The sequence below is a fragment of the Phyllobates terribilis genome, unplaced genomic scaffold (genome assembly GCF_046119375.1).
Source record: "Phyllobates terribilis strain yellow unplaced genomic scaffold, ASM4611937v1 Scaffold_3__8_contigs__length_932513732, whole genome shotgun sequence".
NCBI lineage: Eukaryota > Metazoa > Chordata > Amphibia > Anura > Dendrobatidae > Phyllobates > Phyllobates terribilis.
In genome coordinates this window covers 160,620,931-160,643,061 of record NW_027362763.1, presented here as the reverse complement: position 1 = coordinate 160,643,061, position 22,131 = coordinate 160,620,931, and the positions used below count along the sequence as shown (strand labels likewise).

At 40.5% G+C, this 22,131-nt stretch overlaps 1 protein-coding gene across 2 annotated transcripts in view; it reads left to right on the top strand.

Annotated features, from left to right (window-relative positions):
• Nucleotides 1-22,131, top strand: part of SNTG2 (syntrophin gamma 2) — a 1,024,184-nt gene that overhangs the window by 690,490 nt on the left and 311,563 nt on the right. The window lies entirely within an intron of this gene.

Sequence of the window (22,131 nt, the reverse complement as noted above, 5' to 3'; positions counted from 1 at the left end):
ATCGAGCCCCGGAGTCGAGCCATGATAAATACATTATTTTATTGCTGATTTCCCCTGTTATTAGAGTTAGAATATTAGCCCCAGTTACAGGAAACATTCTATATCGTGCCTTCATAGCAGAGCTATTTAGGTTTCCTTAGATCCAGCAGTTACTGTTTCCTCACTACACCTAGCAATAACTTGATCACTAGGTCTGGAGGAGGAAGCACTGTTAGTGCTCCTTCATCTACTCTGAAGAGCAAATGGGTAACAATATTTTGAACTTTTGACTTTCAGGCTCCATATCATACCATCCATTACTGCTTCGAATTTGAAACTACCATCATTTTATAGACAAGCAGCTATTTAGCATATGATTAGTTTTGCAGATTCTTGTCATGTCACTGCATTGTTACTGTTTTGCTCCTGGTGGTGGAAAAATATTTTTCTTCCTGTATACTACAAAACACAACCTGTTCTCACATTCTCTAATATCTTAGTGTGTTATTAGGTTGATTACAAAGCAAAATGTCACTAGTTCGAATCGAGGAGAACCATGAAGAAGATTTCCAAGAAAAGAGAAATTGCATCATCCATCTCATCAATTGAGGTCTCTCGGCCAAGAAAATTCCCAAACTGCATCATGACAGTTGGAAGAATGCAAAATAAAATCTGCTCATCCATTCAAAAGCCAAGAGGTGGACATCCAGATAAAATATCAGGGTTAACAAGTTGGCTCATCACAAAATCTATCAGTTCTGGTGGGACAAACACGGTAGTGGAGTAGAGATGAGCGTTGTTCGACTAGAACTGTTCGCCAATCTCAAATTCGAGCTGTTTTGGGCGGTGTTCGAGTTGTTCGACGAACCCGAACGATTTGCAAAAAATTCGGCTGTTCGAGGTTATGTTCGATAACTGTTCGTGCACCAAAAGCGTGTCCTGCATGTCTGGTGCTATTTAGAGCACCAGTCATGCAGGGATTGTCTGCCACTCACTGTAATGCCACAGCCATGGTGGTTGTGGCATTACAGTGATTGCCCAAATCGATGGGAACAGTGCCAACAGTGAAACATGAAAAGCCGGCAATTCAGCAGCGGCATACACCGGTACCCGACAATTTAGAACCGAAAGAATAGAGCATCACACATAGATTAGATAGATATAAACATGTCAGCCACATATATACGAAGTACAGTGAAAGTGCTGCTTACTGTACTTGTCATTTAGCGTAAAGGATTTATCAAAAAAAATAATAGTGTTTTCATGCACCGTCTCTTTAAAAAAGCCGGCCGGCAATTCAGCAACTGTACCCGACAATTTATAACAGACAGAATAGAGCTTCACACATAGATTAGATAGATAGAAACAGGTCAGTCACATATATATGAAGTACAGTGACAGTGTTGCTTACTGTACTTGTCATTTAGTGTAAAGGATTTATTAAAAAAAATAATAGTGTTTTCATGCACCGTCTCTTTAAAAAAGCCGGCCGGCAATTCAGCATCTGTACCCGACAATTTATAACAGACAGAATAGAGTATCACACATAGATTAGATTGATAGAAACATGTCAGTCACATATATATGAAGTACAGTGATAGTGTTGGTTACTGTACTTGTCATTTAGTATTAAAATAAAGGATTTATTATTAAAAAAATTGGCGTGGGGTTCCCCTTAATTTTAGGCTCTAGCGGAGGTTAAGCAGACAGCTGGGGCAGATGTTTGAAGCCTGGGAAGGGGGTAATACCCACGGAGCTTCCCAGGCTACTAATATCAGCCCCCAGCTGAATACATAGCCTTTACTAGCTATTGAAATGGGGGACCCCCCCAAAAAAATGACGTGGGGTCCCCCCTAATTTAATAGCTAGCAAAGGCTAGGCAGACAGCTGGGGGCTGATATTAATAGCCCAGGAAGGGAGCCATGAATATTGGCCCCCTCCCAGGCTAGAAACACCAGCCGTCAGTCGCCCCAGAAATGGCGCATCCATAGGATGCGCCAATTCTGGCACTTAGCCTCGCTCTTCCACGCTGCCCTGGTGCGGTGGCAGGGAGTAATAGGGCTGGGGTTGATGTCAGCTTATAATGCCAGCTGACATCAAGCCCAGGTTAGTAATGGAGAGGCGTCTATAAGACACCCCCATTACTAACCCCATAGTCAAAGTTAAAAGAAAACACAAACACCCAGAATAAAGTCCTTTAATTGAAATAAAGACACAATTCTTTATTGTTCTAAATTAAACCATACTTACCGTCACGCCCATTCCAGCTGAAGCCAACGATCTCCTGTAATAAAAATAAAATAATAAAGCAACCTCATCCTTACCTTTCCATGGTTCCCACGACAGCTTCAGCTCTGCTACATCGAGATGACAGGCTGGACCGCAGCAGAACGCCGCCATCCAGCCTGTCATCCCACAGACACTGAGAAGAGCAGGCTTGCTTGCGCTCCACATTGTCTCTCTGTGACGGCATAAAGATGAGCCGAGGTCATGTCCAATGAACTCGGCTCACCTCATGCACGTCACTGACAGCGTGGGAGAATTTTCACGCTGAAGTGCTGAGTGCAGGAGAATTTTCCCACGCTGTCAGTGACGTGCATGAGGTGAGCTGAGTTCATTGGACATGAGCTCACCTCATGCACGTCACTGACAGCGTGGGAGAATTCTCCTGCACTCAGCACTTCAGCGTGAGAATTTTCCCACGCTGTCAGTGATGTGCATGAGGTGAGCCGAGTTCATTGGACATGACCTCGGCTCATCTTTATGCCGTCACAGAGAGACAATGTGGAGCTCAAGCAAGCCTGCTCTTCTCAGTGTCTGCGGGATGACAGGCTGGATGGCAGCGTTCTGCTGCGGTCCAGCCTGTCATCTCGATGTAGCAGAGCTGAAGCTGTCGTGGGAACCATGGAAAGGTAAGGATGAGGTTGGTTTATTATTTTTCTTTTATTGCAGGAGATCGTTGGCTTCAGCTGGAATGGGCGTGATGGTAAGTCTAGTTTAATTTAGAACAATAAAGAATTGTGTGTTTATTTCAATTAAAGGACTTTATTCTGGGTGTTGTGTTTTTTTTAAATACTTTACTAGAAATTCATGGCGGTCATGTCTAATACTGGCGTGACCCCATGAATTTTGGGCTTGGGGCCAGGTGATAATACCAAGCTGGCCCTAACCCCTTTATTACCCAGTGAGCCACCGCACCAGGGCCCTGGATGAGTTGGGTACAGCGCCAGAAGATGGCGCTTCTATGAACGCGCCATTTTCCGGGGTGGCTGCGGACTGCAATTTGCAGCGGGGGGGGGGGCCCAGAAAGCTTGGGCCTCCCTGCGCTGCAGATTCCAGCCCCCAGCTGCCTAGTTGTACCTGGCTGGACACAAAAATAGGGCGAAGCCCCACGTATTTTTTTTTTAATTATTTCATGAAATTCATGAAATAATTAAGAAAAAAAGGCCTTCCCTATATTGTTGTGTCCGGCCAGGTACAAATAGTCAGCTGGTGGTTGGGGGCAGCCCGTTCCTGCCTCCTGTACCTGGCTGGACACAAATATAGTGCGAAGCCCCACTTCAATTTTTTTTAATTATTTCATGAAATTCATGAAATAATTAAGAAAAAAAGGCCTTCCCTATATTGTTGTGTCCGGCCAGGTACAAATAGGCAGCTGGTGGTTGGGGGCAGCCCATTCCTGCCTGCTGTACCTGACTGGACACAAATATAGGGCGAAGCCCCACGTCAATTTTTTTAAATTATTTCAGGAAATTCATGAAATAATTAAAAAAAAATTGACGTGGGGCTTCGCACTATATTTGTGTCCAGTCAGGTGCAGCAGGCAGGAACGGGCTGCCCCCAACCACCAGCTGCCTATTTGTACCTGGCCGGACACAACAATATAGGGAAGCCCTTTTTTTCTTAATTATTTCATGAAATAATTTAAAGAAAATTGACGTGGGGCTTCGCCCTGTTTTTGTGTCCAGCCAGGTACAACTATGCAGCTGAGGGCTGGAATCCGCAGCGCAGGGAGGCCCAAGCTTTCTGGGCCACCCCCGCTGCAAATTGCAGTCCGCAGCCACCCCGGAAAATGGCGCGTTCATAGAAGCGCCATCTTCTGGCGCTGTACCCAACTCATCCAGGGCCCTGATGCGGTGGCTCACTGGGTAATAAAGGGGTTAGGGCCAGCTTGGCATTATCAGCTGGCCCTAAGCCCAAAATTCATGGGGTCACGCCAATATTAGACATGACCACCATGAATTTCTAGTAAAGTATTTAAAAAAAACTCAACACCCAGAAAAAAGTCCTTTAATTGAAATAAACACACAATTCTTTATTGTTCTAAATTAAACCATACTTACCGTCACACCCATTCCAGCTGAAGCCAACGATCTCCTGAAATAAAAGAAAAATAATAAAGCAACATCATCCTTACCTTTCCATGGTTCCCATGACAGCTTCAGCTCTGCTACATCGAGATGACAGGCTGGACCGCAGCAGAACGCTGCCATCCAGCCTGTCATCCCGCAGACACTGAGAAGCGCAGGCTTGCTTGCGCTCCACAGTGTCTATCTGTGAGGGCATCCAGATGAGCCGAGTTAATGTCCAATGAACTCGGCTCACCTCATGCACGTCACTGACAGCGTGGGAAAATTCTCCTGCACTCAGCGCTTCAGCGTAGGAGAATTCTCACACTGAAGCGCTGAGTGCAGGAGAATTCTCCCACGCTGTCAGTGACGTGCAGGAGGTGAGCTGAGTTCATTGGACATGAGCTCACCTTACGCACGTCACTGACAGCGTGGGAGAATTCTCCTGCACTCAGCGCTTCAGCATGAGAATTTTCCCACGCTGTCAGTGACGTGCATGAGGTGCGCCGAGTTCATTGGACATGAACTCGTCTCATCTTTATGCCGTCACAGCCAGACACTGCAGAGCGCAAGCAAGCCTGCGCTTCTCAGTGTCTGCGGGATGACAGGCTGGATGGCAGCGTTCTGCTGCGGTCCAGCCTGTCATCTCGATGTAGCAGAGCTGAAGCTGTCGTGGGAACCATGGAAAGGTAAGGATGATGTTGCTTTATTATTTTTCTTTTATTGCAGGAGATCGTTGGCTTCAGCTGGAATGGGCGTGACGGTAAGTATGGTTTAATTTAGAACAATAAAGGATTGTGTGTTTATTTCAATTAAAGGACTTTATTCTGGGTGTTTGTGTTTTCTTTTAACTTTGACTATGGGGTTAGTAATGGGTGTGTCTTATAGACGCCTCTCCATTACTAACCTGGGCTTGATGTCAGCTGGCATTATAAGCTGACATCAACCCCAGCCCTATTACCCTCTGCCACCGCTACAGGGCAGCGTGGAAGAGCGAGGCTAAGTGCCAGAATTGGCGCATCCTATGAATGCGCCATTTCTGGGGCGGCTGATGGCTTGTGTTTCTAGCCTGGGAGGGGGCCAAAATTCATGGCTCCCTTCCTGGGCTATTAATATCAGCCCCCAGCTGTCTGCCTAGCCTTTGCTAGCTATTAAATTAGGGGGGACCCCACGTCATTTTTTTGGGGGGGTCCCCCATTTTAATAGCTAGTAAAGGCTATGTATTCAGCTGGGGGCTGATATTAATAGCCTGGGAAGCTCCGTGGGTATTACACCCTTCCCAGGCTTCAAACATCTGCCCCAGCTGTCTGCTTAACCTCCGCTAGAGACTAAAATTAAGGGGAACCCCACGCCAATTTTTTTTAATAATAAATCCTTTATTTTAATACTAAATGACAAGTACAGTAACCAACACTATCACTGTACTTCATATATATGTGACTGACATGTTTCTATCTATCTAATCTATGTGTGAAGCTCTATTCTGTCTGTTATAAATTGTCGGGTACAGATGCTGAATTGCCGGCCGGCTTTCTTAAAGAGACGGTGCATGAAAACACTATTATTTTTTTTAATAAATCCTTTACACTAAATGACAAGTACAGTAAGCAACATTGTCACTGTACTTCATGTATATGTGACTGACATGTTTCTATCTATCTAATCTATGTGTGAAGCTCTATTCTGTCTGTTATAAATTGTCGGGTACAGTTGCTGAATTGCCGGCCGGCTTTTTTAAAGAGACAGTGCATGAAAACACTATTATATTTTTTAATAAATCCTTTACACTAAATGACAAGTACAGTAAGCAACACTGTCACTGTACTTCATATATATGTGACTGACATGTTTCTATCTATCTAATCTATGTGTGATGCTCTATTCCTTCATGTCTAAATTGTCGGGTACCGGTGTATGCCGCTGCTGAATTGCCGGCCGGCTTTTTTAAAGAAAGCGTCTTCTGAGCAGTTTGTGATCTTTTGGACACCTTTGAAGGTGTTTTCTATGTGTTTCTATGTGTTTTTGTTTGCCTGCCATTGGTTTTAACGGTGTTCGACGGTGTTCTAAGGTGTTCGACGAACAGTTCGACGAACAGTTCCTCGAACATCCCGGTGTTCGACGAACCGAACCGAACCCGAACACTACGGGGGTGGCTCAACTCTATAGTGGAGATGGCTCGTATGCTTTATAATAGTGGGACGCACGTTACACAAGTCTGGAATGGTGGCTCGAAAAAAGATGAACAAGTTTCAACTTCAATATTGTCATAAGAAGCATTGGCTCGAGTCTGCAAAAAATAACAAAAAGAGGACAGTATAAGATTGGAAACGGGTGATTTGGAGCGATGAGACGAAAGTCAATAGACTATGCTTTGATTGGTACAAATGGATCTTGAAGAAACAAGAAAAAAAGGGGCTAATGGATCAAGAAATTGCAGAAACTGTCAAGTTAGTTGGAAAAAGCCTGATGATATGGGGTTATTTCACAACCAAATGCATTGGATGCTTGACCAGGATTGATGGTGGTCCCAATGCTGAATATCCTACAAGACGAGTTACTTCGCACACTGGAGCACTATAGGTATGAAAATGATGAAATAGTTTGGCGAAGAAATGCTTCAATGATGTATGAAGTAGAGGTGCTGGATTGGCCCCCACAGTTCCCAAACCTCATCCCAATCGAACACTTGTGGGAAGAGTTGAAGAAAAACTGTATACATACCCAAGTGAGTCGACCAGTTTGCACCAACTTTGCGAACAAGTAGAATAGACTTGGGATTAGATTTCGGTCGATACATGCTTGAATCTGATTGAGAGTAAGCCCAGAAGAACTCAGGCAGTATTGAAAGCCAAAGGTGGATTTACAAAATACTGCCAAAAAAAATAAAAATGAAAATTTAGATTTTTAGGAGCAAAAGAGTAACAATGCTGTGACATGACAAGAATCTGCATAACTAATCATATGTTAAATAGTTGCAAGTCAAATTTATCTATGAGATTGCCACGATGGTTGTCTATAAAATGATGGTAGTCTCACTTTTGAATCAGTAGTGGATGGTGAGATATGAAGCCTGAAAGTAAAAAGTTCAAAACATTGTTTCCCTTTTGCTCATCACTGTATATAAACAAGCATTGGTTCAGTTAAGAAGGCAAAATATGGTAAGAAACCATGTTTACCTTTTCTGTGGGTAGTCTGGATGTTTCTGACAGCCAACTCCCCGACCTCACAAAGTTTGGACAGTACTGATGTTTATAGTCTATGGGCAGTACAGAAGTAGTTCTATTTCAATTTCTGAACTTTTTGCTTTACGGGGAGACAAAAAGTATCGGGCAGCAGCTCCAAATTCAGGACATATGCACTCTATGCCAAACTGAGAGTACATTTTAATAGGGGAGTCAGTTTTATGGTCACCCAATTTGAGGGCCTCCAGATATATTTGTCAGCTATATTTACATTAGTTCACAAGTATGAAACATGCTACTTAGGCTCACACAGGGTCTTAATGTAGCTCCATGTTCCTCATACAATCTGTAGATTCTATCATACATATTGTTATGTTCTGCTACCAGAGCTAAGGAAAGAGAGGAGATCTGTCCCTACGATAGAACTCAGCTGAATCCCTACGATGTAACAGGGAACCTGATCCTGCGATCAGACCTGCTAAAGTCCTAAGCTAGTCTGTACGGAGACCTATAGATGTGGGGAAGGAATCCCTACAAGTACTAAGGACTGGGAGGAAAATGGGACACCTCCTAACAGAAATAGTAGCAGACAGACGAACAAACAAAATATATTGAACATAGAGGTCCGTAGACCAAGCAAACTAACAGAGATAGATACAGAGCACAGGCTAGCTAGAAAGTAGTTATACAATGAAGTCCAGCAAAGCCAGAAGGGCGGAGCAGGATTAAATAGGCCAACAAGGTCATGTGACCAGCAAAGGAAAAAACCTAAGAGCAAGGTTCTAACACATATTTTGTGTGAACCGGTGAAAAAAAATTGCAATGTTAATATGGATACTATTCTGACTTCATAACTATGCTGCGAGTGTGGAGCTCTTGAAACACTGCTTCTATAGATGTCTCCATGTACCAGTACTCACACAAAGAACTTCGACAGATAGCTTAACTCGACTGCAGAAGGCAAGTATGGAGATTCCAGAAGATGGTTTATTTTCAAGCTGAATTATTTTAGTTATGCACATTTGCAGTAGGTAAACAAAGACAATTCTGAATGAGAGATGCAAATACATGAGCCTCTTATTATGGCTGACATACACTATCTGTGGAAGAAAAGGGGAGGGGTTACTGACATCAGAGAAGAGGAGACAGACAAGGAGAGAGAGAGGACAAACTTCTAAAAGGCAAACCTTATTGCATTGCAGCAAAACAGCAACAATATAATGGCAATACAATAATGCTTAATTCTCAAATTGTGGGACATGACAGATGCTGTATTTTGAATATATTCTACCCTGGATGCATAGCGATATGAGGCACACTCTAGGTCACTGCATGGTATACCAAGTGGCCCATGTATCCCACAATCCAGCTATGTTGTCACAGTGGTTGCTGATACAAGCAAATCATTCTGCTTAGGACGACTCAAAGGGCCATCGGCCTCACAGGAAGACACTAATGGAAGAAATAACACAGGGGCCCCAGAGCCTCGGGATATGCCTCTGCCACAGTCCAGGCGACATCATCCCAGAATGAGTCTGTTTGCACATGACAATTCACTAAATCCTGTGAACCTTCGAAATGCAATTGTTTCTGATGTCTAGACATTTTAATGAAAATGTGGTTTACTAGATATTACATTATTAGCATCCAACAGCACATAGCTATTTTTAAATACATTGCTTGAGGCTTTTAAAATGATCTAACATGTCTATCTGCAAAATTACATAGCTGTCACTTCGCAAACTTTCATTTTTCCAATGCAAATCACTGAAGCAAAATAAAAAAAACTATCTATCAATATAATATTCATATTCTAGAAATCCATGAGCTCAATGCAGCTGCAGTTTTTATTGTTGTTGTTCCTAATGATGATGATTATTATTCAAGTTTGCAATTAGAAAAGAAAGTAGATGAAAGAAGTAAAGTGAAATTTCCACTTTCCAAAAACAAATTAGAACACTCAATTTAAATTTGAATTAAAATCTACAAATTGTGCCGAATTACAATATAATTTGCTTTACTCCAATTATATTCATTTTCATTTGCATTTTTTCTATTCATATCTAAAATTAATTTAATAATTCTGATGGCTTCATACTTGCTGAGAGCAGTGCACCGTGGGAGTAAACTAATAGAGCGGGGTCACTAACTTCTGAGGCACATAGTGCAAGAAAGTCACCAATGCAGAATTCAAACCAACTCTGGTATTAAAGAAGTTGGCCACTACTTTATATGAACCCCCCAATGTATCCCCCCGGGGCCCACAATTGTTTTTGTAAATACCTTGTGGCACCTTTTCTGCCTCTGAGCGGCGCTATCGGTGGCCGCTCAGAGGCATCACGTGACCCGTCACTGATGTCACGTCAAGTGAGGTGTGACATCAGTGATGCGCTCCCCGCGGTGGACACTGGGCTGTGGGCGGGGTTACCCTGTGCGTCACACCCAGCATCCACCGCGTTTTCCCAGTGAATGAGGAGAGGGAGAGCGAGTGGTGGATGCCGGGTGTGATGCACGGGGAATAACCCCACCCACAACTCAGCAGCCACCGTTGGAACACGAAAGAGGGACCCTCGACTGCAGCCTGGACTTGTCGTGACATCAGCGGATCTCAGAGTCGGCTCCAGCCAGGGGTCACATGATGCCTGTGAGCGGCCAATGGTAGCGCTGCTCACAGGCAGAAAAGGCACCACAAGGTATTTAGATAAACATTTATGGGCCCTGGGGGAATACATTGGGGGTCCATATAAAGTAGTGGACAACCCCTTTAACATCAGCCCAAAAAAATGGGGGCCAAGAGCTTCATAGCATTGCTTTCAATAGCCAAGCAGCCACATACAAGCCTTACATCACCAAGCACAATGCATTTCCACTGGATTTTTGGAGCAGTGGAAATGTGTTTTGTAGAGTGAAAAATCATGTTTCTTTATCTTCTCTTTTTTGATGTTCAATTTAAGTAGAAAATACCTGGTATCTGTGCTCTACAGTTGAGTATTATTATGTTGATACCAAATTTATGTCTTTATTTATTTTACTACTTACAAAAAAATAGAAAACTTAAAAGACAAATTGTTTTTTGACACTATATTATGAGAACTATAATTTTTTTTTTAGTTTTTGGTCCATAGTGTTGATGAGTGGTGAGCTGTAGTTTTCATAGGTACTATTTTGGGACCCACATGACTTTTTGATTTTTTTTTCATTTATATGTATATTTTTTTAAGGTAACATGACCATAAAACAATGATTCTGTCTTATTTTTTTCCCTATAAATGGGAGTACCCATCCACAAGATTTTATCCCAACATGTAGTAAGTGTCATAATAATAAGAATAAGAATAATAATATTAGCAAACTCCTCCAAATATAAATGTAGTGTAGTTTTTCTGATTCACTATGTTGCTTACCTCATGTGCAGGGCATTGCAGTAGCTTAGGTATACATGGTTATGACCACTAACAGCTAACTAACTGTTACTATATGAGTGGTCATAACAACAGATACCTAAGCTACTGCAATGTCCTGCACATGGGGTAAGCGACATAGCTAATCAGGATAAGTATACTATAATTTTACATTTTATGATTGGCTAATATTATTATTATTATTACACCTACTACATAGTGAGATAGGATTTTGGAGATGGTAATACCCCTTTAAGAGTTCACCACATGGAACAAATATTTTATATTTTACAAGATCAGACAATTAAATATACGATGACACATATTATAATACTTTTTTATATATTTTGCTATTTCCTTTGGAGAAAGAGGGTTTAAACTTTTGTATTTTTATATTATTAAAGCTTTTATATTGTTAACACTGGAACTTTGTGGATAAATTGATGTGGTTGTTATATGAGTATTCTCATATTTTTAAACTACTTTAATTAGTTAGCATGAAAATAAGCATGTTTGAAATTGACTTACTTTTTCTATCTGCTGACATTTTCCTGCTGTAAGAGGTTTTATCTTACATCTAACATAATGTACAGCTTGTTTCCAAGGGACTGGGCCACCAGAGTCTGGCTCAGTGTGTGTAGTAGTTACATTTCAGGAAAGGAGTTAACTCTTAACATCCCAGTCAGCTCTCTCAAGCCAAATGATTTCTATATAGCAGTTAGCTGCTCACCTCCCTAACCTTCCCTCTCTGCTTCAGAGCTATTATCAGTCCCCTAAAATCACCAGCCCCCATCATCCCCAGCTTCCAGAGCAGTGGTCTTAATCATGACTCTCACTTTCCTGAGCCTTGTACATTTTCAAATGCACTGTTATCTCTATATGCAATATAGTGAAAACAGTGCAGACTAGAACATTAATATGTAGTAGCAGAATGAAGTTCTTGGATGAGAACTGTCATTGAAGGAGGAGTGCCTGCCCCTCCAAACATCCAGGAAGTAAGAAAACTGCATTGCTCTGAGCTGCTCAAGAGACAACTTGTGAATACTCATTTAAATGTTTAGCAAAAGGTAAAACTGGAGAAACAAAAAGCACAAATAGGGTCTTAACTGGTAACAAAGTGGTGTTATATATTAAAAGTACGCTCACCTGATAGGGTTATTAAAGTCACAACTCCTATAGAAGCATGTAAGGCCTGCTGCAGGACCACCAATGGGATACAATGCAATGAATAAGGAATACGGTTGTTTTGAATCCGTGCTGTCCGAGGTTCAAAAGTACAATGACACAGAAAGGTGAAGCATGAATACAGTTTATTGTGTCAACGCGTTTCAAGGTTTTCAAACCTCTTAATCAGGACCAAACCACAATGATTATGATATGGTCCTGATGAAGAGGTTTGAAAACCTTGAAATGCATTGACACAATAAACCGCATTCATGCTTCACCTTTGTGTGTGATAGTACCTTTGAACCTCGGACAGAGCGGATTTTGAACCACCATATTCCTCATTCATTGCATTTAAATGTTTACACTCTTCATTATTACCACTCACAGTTGCATATTTAAGGAGGAAAACATTTCATGAACTGACTTGTTAGGGCGGCTGCAGACGAGCATATGAGAAATCATCCGAGTTTCATCCAGAAAGCCCAGATGATTTTTTCAAATTTTCATCCAATTTTCATCTGTGTGCCATCCGTTTGTCTGTTTTTTACATCTGTGTGACATTCTTTTCATGTCTGTGTGATATCCGTATGCAAACTGTTTTCATACAACTTCATTAAAAAATGTACAGTAGATGATTAAATACAGCTTCCTAGGTTTGTAATAGAAACGTATCCGAAAAAATGGAACACTATTCAGATGTTCCGTGTGGGATTCATTTTTTTATGCACCCAAAAACTTGGGTGGGTAAGTCTCATCTGCGACTCAGAAGAAAAAAGTCAGAGAAAAATATTGTTCATCTGAACAGCCACATTGAATAACATGTGCTGACCGTGTGCTATCCTATTAAAAATTGGACAACACACGTCCGGTTTATACGCTCGTCTGCATGAACCAAAATAATGATGGAGTCTTTTTAAAGAACCATGCTGGTATCAGTGATCTCATTTGAACAAGACATTTTTCATAAACATTAGTAAAGACAGATGACATGTTGAGGGGATAGATTTTTTACGCCTGGGGCAATGGAATGGAATGAAAAACTTATATTTATATTGGTGTCTTCTTTTACTACATTCCATTCGATGCCTCCTCATTCAATCAACCCGAGAATTCATCTATTAACTGCATATATATCAAAATAGCTTTGGGGAATATTTTAGAGAACTACAATTCAATTTAGAGCATAATTTAGATAATTGGAGATATGAACTTATGAAGAGTTTTTAATTAACCTCGCAAAGTATAATAAAAGCACACTGAAATGGGAGATAGAAAAGAACAGGAAGACATTGAATTATAATTACATTTATTCATCTTCTAGATTATTCTGTATTTTCAAGACATTATTTTGGCTAATTTTCTGAGCACAAAATGCATGATGCAACTAATTACATTTAACTCGAATTCATGAATTTGAAGATTAGTGACTCCTTTATTTTAATTGTTTTCCTGAATATGAATGCAGCAGAGCTAATTTTATAATAGTTTTAGTGACTGTATCATTCTAGTGTCATGATAATCAGATAAGTAGCTATTTAAAGGTTCCTGAGATCCAAAAGTATCTAATAGTAACCTGTTCAATAGGAAATGAACATACAAGAATACATATTGAATAATAGTTAAAGGGGTTTCACGTTTTCACAAAATAATTTACTGTGTTTCCTCAAAAATAAGACAGGGTCTTATATTACTTTTTGCGCCAAAAGATGTGTTGGGGATTATTTTTGGGTGATTTCTTTTTTTTTCCACAAACAACAATCCACATTTATACTTTAAAGGGAATCTGTCACCCCCTGGGCAATATCAAACCTCTACTATGGGCATACAGGTGATAGAAAAGTAAATCTATACTTACCTGTATGGCCCATAGCAGAGGTCTGATTGCAGAGAAATCTGGTTTTATAAAGTCTGTTTTCCAGAGGCTTGGCGTCCGGGGGACGCCAAGCAAACCCCTCCTATCTGCTTACTATTCCCCTAAATCGCCGCCTCTGTGCTAAATTACCATAATCTCCCCTCCCCTACATGTCACAGGACCCTGTGACAGGCCCTGTGATGTGCCCTGCTTTGCTTCCGCTCCCATGCATGCGAAAAGCGCCGCTCCCATGGAGCGCGCTTAGTTTCCCTCCGGCCCCGTTTGGCTGCGCACTGTAAGCGGAATGGAAGTCTCAGTGACTCACCGTCACTTGCGCAATACAAGGCTGTGTCACTGACACTGACACTGGGAAAAAGTATTGAACACATGAAGAAAGATAGGAGCAGAAAGCCATGGAAAGTCATGACAGCAATTGAAATCTATCAGTAATTCGAAAGCTATCCTGCCACTTAGTGAAAAATAATATCAGCTTGTTCAACTGATAACGTATAAAAAGGTGTCTCATTGCCAAGATGCCACACAAGAAATATCTAATGATTGGCAAAACGAGTGAGCTGTCTCAAGATTTTCACAACCTTATTGTTGCAAAACATACTGATGGCACTGATTACTGAAGAATTTCTAAACTAATGAACTCTGCAGTTAGCACTGTTGAGGCCATAACCTGAATGTGGAAAAAACATAATTTCATCATAAACTGGCCATGGCCAGGTGCTTCCTGCAAAATTTCTGATAGAGAAGTGGAAAGAATTATCAGAAATCTTGTCCAAGAACCAATAACCACCATTGGAGAGCTACAGAAAGAACTGAAATGAGCATATACAAATGTATAAGCATGATCAACCTCGTTTTGCTCAACAACATTTAGACAAGCCTGTGAAATGCTGGGAGAACATAGTCTGGTTTGATGAGACCGAAATTGAACTCTTTGGTTGGCTTAATAAACAACATGTTTGGAGTCCAAAAGGAATCTGCATACCACCCCAAAAACACCATACCAACAGTGGAGGTGTGGAGGTGGGAACTCATGGTGTGGGGCTGTTTTTCAGCATATGGCATTGGTAAACTTCACATGTTTAAAGGAAGGATTATTGAACAAATGTACAGAGACTTTCTTGATAAAAATCTGCAGCATCTACCAGGATGTTGAAGATGAAATGAGAGTGGACATTTCAGCATGAGAATGATCCAACCACACAGCCAAGAAAACTCCCAACTGGTTTCAGAGAAAGAAAATAAATCTGTTAGAATGGCCCATCTATGGTTTGATTTCTTTGCCTGTGTAGATTGGATGGATTGTTACCGACATTTGGTGAGAATTTCATGCCAATTGTACCTTTAGAAATATATTTGTTTAGAAAATTGATGACGTGTTCAATACTTATTTCACTCATTTCACAAAATCTTTAGATATGTACATATGCACACACTGCACATAGAGTACATACCAGCCTGTCTACTCTTTAGTTCTTCTGAAACTTTGGTGAGATCATGGTCACATGACCATGATGTCATCAAAGATTCTTAAGACTTATTAACCTTGGAATAGAAATGCTGGGGGACCTCAAGAGAGTCGGGGCCCTGAGAAATTGCCCAGTTTTCTACCCCTTCTCTCTAATGCCAGTCCTGCATATAAGCTTCCTTTTCAGTTTCTCCAGACTCCCACAACTAGAGATGAGCGTTGTTCTACTCGAACTGTTCGCCAATCTCAAATTCGAGCTGTTTTGGGCGGTGTTCGAGCCGTTCGGCGAACACGAACAATTTGAGAAAAATTCGGCTGTTCGAGGTTATGTTCGATAACTGTTCGTGCACCAAAATCATAACTGGATTTTTTCTCAGTAATGATGAAAATTAATGTTAATACGCAGTTTGAGTGTACAGCGGGGTGGGGGGAGGGGCAGGGGATGGATCTCTGCAGGAACAATGAAGATCTCCATTTTTTTTTCTCTTTCCCGCATTTGCAGTGGGGAGGTGCAATCTGTCAGCCTATCAGCAGCGCACACACGGAGCGAAGTGCTTTTTTTCACACAAGCAAGGGAATGTGTCATTGGCAGTGTATGTCACATGTCCTTGCCCTATAAGACCAAGCCATTTTCCCCGTCGCCACCATTTTCTCACTGCTGCAGCTGCGTGTTAGACGGCACCACTGTTGCTGTGTGCGCTATACCTTGTTAATTTCAAGCCAATTTTCGCACAAATATACAGATAGCTTGGGAGTAGGGAATAGTTGTGATTGCAGTCCTTTTAAGGACTAGGTTACAGCATTTCCTACGACTTTTATCAGGCAGGTCTGTGCTCTTAAATAGATAGATTGTGGGAGTAAAGACTAATTGTAATTGGAGTCCTTTTCAGGACTAGGTTACATCAGTTCCTATCAGTTTTTGCCAGGCAGGTCTGTGCCAGTGCTGTGCAAGTTTTTTTCACAGCATTTGGCTGAATCTAGCAAAGCTAATCCTTTTTGGCCTATTGCAGAGTGTGTTAGTCAGTGGAGTAGCCTATCTGTGTTGCAAGATATACCACCTGTGTATAGAATACCAATTTTTTTACTGCACCTAGTGAAGTAAAATCTTTTGGGCATAGCATCATTCTATTAGTCCATCTATACTGACCTCCATCAGGTTGCAAACTGAATATATTTTTTTCTGCATCTACCTCTGAAAAAATATTGGGCTTCTAGCTGTGTGTGGGACTTGTTCTATTAATCCATCTATACAGACCTCCATCAGGTTGCAAACTGAATATATTTTTTTCTGCATCTACCTCTGAAAAAATATTGGGCTTCTAGCTGTGTGTGGGACTTGTTCTATTAATCCATCTATACAGACCTCCATCAGGTTGCAAACTGAATATATTTTTTTCTGCATCTACCTCTGAAAAAATATTGGGCTTCTAGCTGTGTGTGGGACTTGTTCTATTAATCCATCTATACAGACCTCCATCAGGTTGCAAACTGAATATATTTTTTTCTGCATCTACCTCTGAAAAAATATTGGGCTTCTAGCTGTGTGTGGGACTTGTTCTATTAATCCATCTATACAGACCTCCATCAGGTTGCAAACTGAATATATTTTTTTCTGCATCTACCTCTGAAAAAATATTGGGCTTCTAGCTGTGTGTGGGACTTGTTCTATTAATCCATCTATACAGACCTCCATCAGGTTGCAAACTGAATATATTTTTTTCTGCATCTACCTCTGAAAAAATATTGGGCTTCTAGCTGTATGTGGGACTTGTTCTATTAGTCCATCTATACTGACCTCCATAAGGTTGCAAACTGAATATAATTTTTTTCTGCATCTACCTCTGAAAAAATATTTGGCCTTCTAGCTGTGTGTGGGACTTGTTCTATTAGTCCATCTATACTGACCTCCATCAGGTTGCAAATTGAATATAATATTTTTCTGCATCTAGCTCTGAAAAAATGTTTGGCCTTCTAGCAGTGTGTGGGACTTGTTCTATTAGTCCATCTATACTGACCTCCATCAGGTTGCAAACTGAATATAATTTTTTTCTACATCTACCTCTGAAAAAATATTAGGGCTTCTAGCTGGGTGTGGGACTTGTTCTATTAGTCCATCTATACTGACCTCCATAAGGTTGCAAACTGAATATAATTTTTTTCTGCATCTACCTCTGAAAAAATATTTGGCCTTCTAGCTGTGTGTGGGACTTGTTCTATTAGTCCATTTATTCTGACCTCCATCAGGTTGCAAATTGAATATAATATTTTTCTGCATCTAGCTCTGAAAAAATGTTTGGCCATCTAGCAGTGTGTGGGACTTGTTCTATTAGTCCATCTATACTGACCTCCATCAGGTTGCAAACTGAATATATTTTTTTCTGCATCTACCTCTGAAAAAATATTGGGCTTCTAGCTGTGTGTGGGACTTGTTCTATTAATCCATCTATACAGACCTCCATCAGGTTGCAAACTGAATATAATTTTTTTATGCATCTACCTCTGAAAAAATATTTGGGCTTCTAGCTGTGTGTGGGACTTGTTCTATTAGTCCATCTATACTGACCTCCATAAGGTTGCAAACTGAATATAATTTTTTTCTGCATCTACCTCTGAAAAAATATTTGGCCTTCTAGCTGTGTGTGGGACTTGTTCTATTAGTCCATCTATACTGACCTCCATCAGGTTGCAAATTGAATATAATATTTTTCTGCATCTAGCTCTGAAAAAATGTTTTGCCTTCTAGCAGTGTGTGGGACTTGTTCTATTAGTCCATCTATACTGACCTCCATCAGGATGCAAACTGAATATATTTTTTTCTGCATCTACCTCTGAAAAAATATTGGGCTTCTAGCTGTGTGTGGGACTTGTTCTATTAATCCATCTATACAGACCTCCATCAGGTTGCAAACTGAATATATTTTTTTCTGCATCTACCTCTGAAAAAATATTGGGCTTCTAGCTGTGTGTGGGACTTGTTCTATTAATCCATCTATACAGACCTCCATCAGGTTGCAAACTGAATATATTTTTTTCTGCATCTACCTCTGAAAAAATATTGGGCTTCTAGCTGTATGTGGGACTTGTTCTATTAGTCCATCTATACTGACCTCCATAAGGTTGCAAACTGAATATAATTTTTTTCTGCATCTACCTCTGAAAAAATATTTGGCCTTCTAGCTGTGTGTGGGACTTGTTCTATTAGTCCATCTATACTGACCTCCATCAGGTTGCAAATTGAATATAATATTTTTCTGCATCTAGCTCTGAAAAAATGTTTGGCCTTCTAGCAGTGTGTGGGACTTGTTCTATTAGTCCATCTATACTGACCTCCATCAGGTTGCAAACTGAATATAATTTTTTTCTACATCTACCTCTGAAAAAATATTAGGGCTTCTAGCTGGGTGTGGGACTTGTTCTATTAGTCCATCTATACTGACCTCCATAAGGTTGCAAACTGAATATAATTTTTTTCTGCATCTACCTCTGAAAAAATATTTGGCCTTCTAGCTGTGTGTGGGACTTGTTCTATTAGTCCATTTATTCTGACCTCCATCAGGTTGCAAATTGAATATAATATTTTTCTGCATCTAGCTCTGAAAAAATGTTTGGCCATCTAGCAGTGTGTGGGACTTGTTCTATTAGTCCATCTATACTGACCTCCATCAGGTTGCAAACTGAATATATTTTTTTCTGCATCTACCTCTGAAAAAATATTGGGCTTCTAGCTGTGTGTGGGACTTGTTCTATTAATCCATCTATACAGACCTCCATCAGGTTGCAAACTGAATATAATTTTTTTATGCATCTACCTCTGAAAAAATATTTGGGCTTCTAGCTGTGTGTGGGACTTGTTCTATTAGTCCATCTATACTGACCTCCATAAGGTTGCAAACTGAATATAATTTTTTTCTGCATCTACCTCTGAAAAAATATTTGGCCTTCTAGCTGTGTGTGGGACTTGTTCTATTAGTCCATCTATACTGACCTCCATCAGGTTGCAAATTGAATATAATATTTTTCTGCATCTAGCTCTGAAAAAATGTTTTGCCTTCTAGCAGTGTGTGGGACTTGTTCTATTAGTCCATCTATACTGACCTCCATCAGGATGCAAACTGAATATATTTTTTTCTGCATCTACCTCTGAAAAAATATTGGGCTTCTAGCTGTGTGTGGGACTTGTTCTATTAATCCATCTATACAGACCTCCATCAGGTTGCAAACTGAATATATTTTTTTCTGCATCTACCTCTGAAAAAATATTGGGCTTCTAGCTATGTGTGGGACTTGTTCTATTAATCCATCTATACAGACCTCCATCAGGTTGCAAACTGAATATATTTTTTTCTGCATCTACCTCTGAAAAAATATTGGGCTTCTAGCTATGTGTGGGACTTGTTCTATTAATCCATCTATACAGACCTCCATCAGGTTGCAAACTGAATATATTTTTTTCTGCATCTACCTCTGAAAAAATATTGGGCTTCTAGCTGTGTGTGGGACTGGTTCTATTTATCCATCTATACAGACCTCCATCAGGTTGCAAACTGAATATAATTTTTTTCTGCATCTACCTCTGAAAAAATATTTGGGCTTCTAGCTGTGTGTGGGACTTGTTCTATTAGTCCATCTATACTGACCTCCATAAGGTTGCAAACTGAATATAATTTTTTTCTGCATCTACCACTGAAAAAATATTTGGCCTTCTAGCAGTGTGTGGGACTTGTTCTATTAGTCATCTATACTGACCTCCATCAGGTTGCAAATTCAAAATAATTTTTTGTTTGCATCTACCTCTGAAAAAATATTTGGCCTTCTAGCAGTGTGTGGGACTTGTTCTATTAGTCCATCTATACTGACCTCCATCAGGTTGCAAACTGAATATATTTTTTTCTGCATCTACCTCTGAAAAAATATTGGGCTTCTAGCTGTGTGTGGGACTTGTTCTATTAATCCATCTATACAGACCTCCATCAGGTTGCAAACTGAATATATTTTTTTCTGCATCTACCTCTGAAAAAATATTGGGCTTCTAGCTGTGTGTGGGACTTGTTCTATTAATCCATCTATACAGACCTCCATCAGGTTGCAAACTGAATATATTTTTTTCTGCATCTACCTCTGAAAAAAATATTGGGCTTCTAGCTATGTGTGGGACTTGTTCTATTAATCCATCTATACAGACCTCCATCAGGTTGCAAACTGAATATATTTTTTTCTGCATCTACCTCTGAAAAAATATTGGGCTTCTAGCTGTGTGTGGGACTTGTTCTATTAATCCATCTATACAGACCTCCATCAGGTTGCAAACTGAATATAATTTTTTTCTGCATCTACCTCTGAAAAAATATTTGGGCTTCTAGCTGTGTGTGGGACTTGTTCTATTAGTCCATCTATACTGACCTCCATAAGGTTGCAAACTGAATATAATTTTTTTCTGCATCTACCTCTGAAAAATTATTTGGCCTTCTAGCTGTGTGTGGGACTTGTTCTATTAGTCCATCTATACTGACCTCCATCAGGTTGCAAATTGAATATAATATTTTTCTGCATCTAGCTCTGAAAAAATGTTTGGCCTTCTAGCAGTGTGTGGGACTTGTTCTATTAGTCCATCTATACTGACCTCCATCAGGTTGCAAACTGAATATATTTTTTTCTGCATCTACCTCTGAAAAAATATTGGGCTTCTAGCTGTGTGTGGGACTTGTTCTATTAATCCATCTATACAGACCTCCATCAGGTTGCGAACTGAATATAATTTTTTTCTGCATCTACCTCTGAAAAAATATTTGGGCTTCTAGCTGTGTGAGGGACTTGTTCTATTAGTCCATCTATACTGACCTCCATAAGGTTGCAAACTGAATATAATTTTTTTCTGCATCTAGCACTGAAAAAATATTTGGCCTTCTAGCAGTGTGTGGGACTTGTTCTATTAGTCATCTATACTGACCTCCATCAGGTTGCAAACTGAATATAATTTTTTTCTGCATCTAACTCTGAAAAAATATTTGGCCTTCTAGCAGTGTGTGGGTCTCATTGTAGTAGGCCATCTATACCAAGCTCCACCAGCTTTTCAATTAATAATAATTTTTCGCTGCATCTAGCCCTGAAAATAATTTTTCTTCCCAATAGTGGTAGCAATAGAAATATGGGGCGCGCTCCTGACTTACAAAAATATACGCTTCATAACAAAAAACACCAGCTTAGCGCACTGCATTAATAAGATGGCATCATCGTCTCTCCCAGTGCTAGGCCTACTACCCAGGCTAGCATTCCTGTGCCTAAAACACAATGTATGGGTCCGCGCTAGCCACTATGCTGAGGGGTCTAAAGCTGCTGCTAACGCTTTATAACAATTCAATTTGCAGATTTTCACAGAGCTCTTCCACAATGCCCACCCATCGGGACAGTTGCCCACCTTTCCAATGGGATCTAGTGGCGAATAGTTGATGCCATTAATCAGAGCGTCAGTTGCCCCGTCGACGTGGCAAGCATACGGTAAGGCATGGGAAGAGTGGACATGACTAGTAGCAGGCAGACGGGTTGACCAATGTGAACAAGCCAGATCACAAGTCACCATAGAATTTCTCCACCAGCTAATGATGAGGGGCATATCAGGGGCGTCAGCGCAGCGGTGTCTGACCGGAGTAGCATTTCACTTCCAACTACTGAATTGGGGAGATGTGACAAAGATTCATCATCAGACAATCCATAAAAGGGT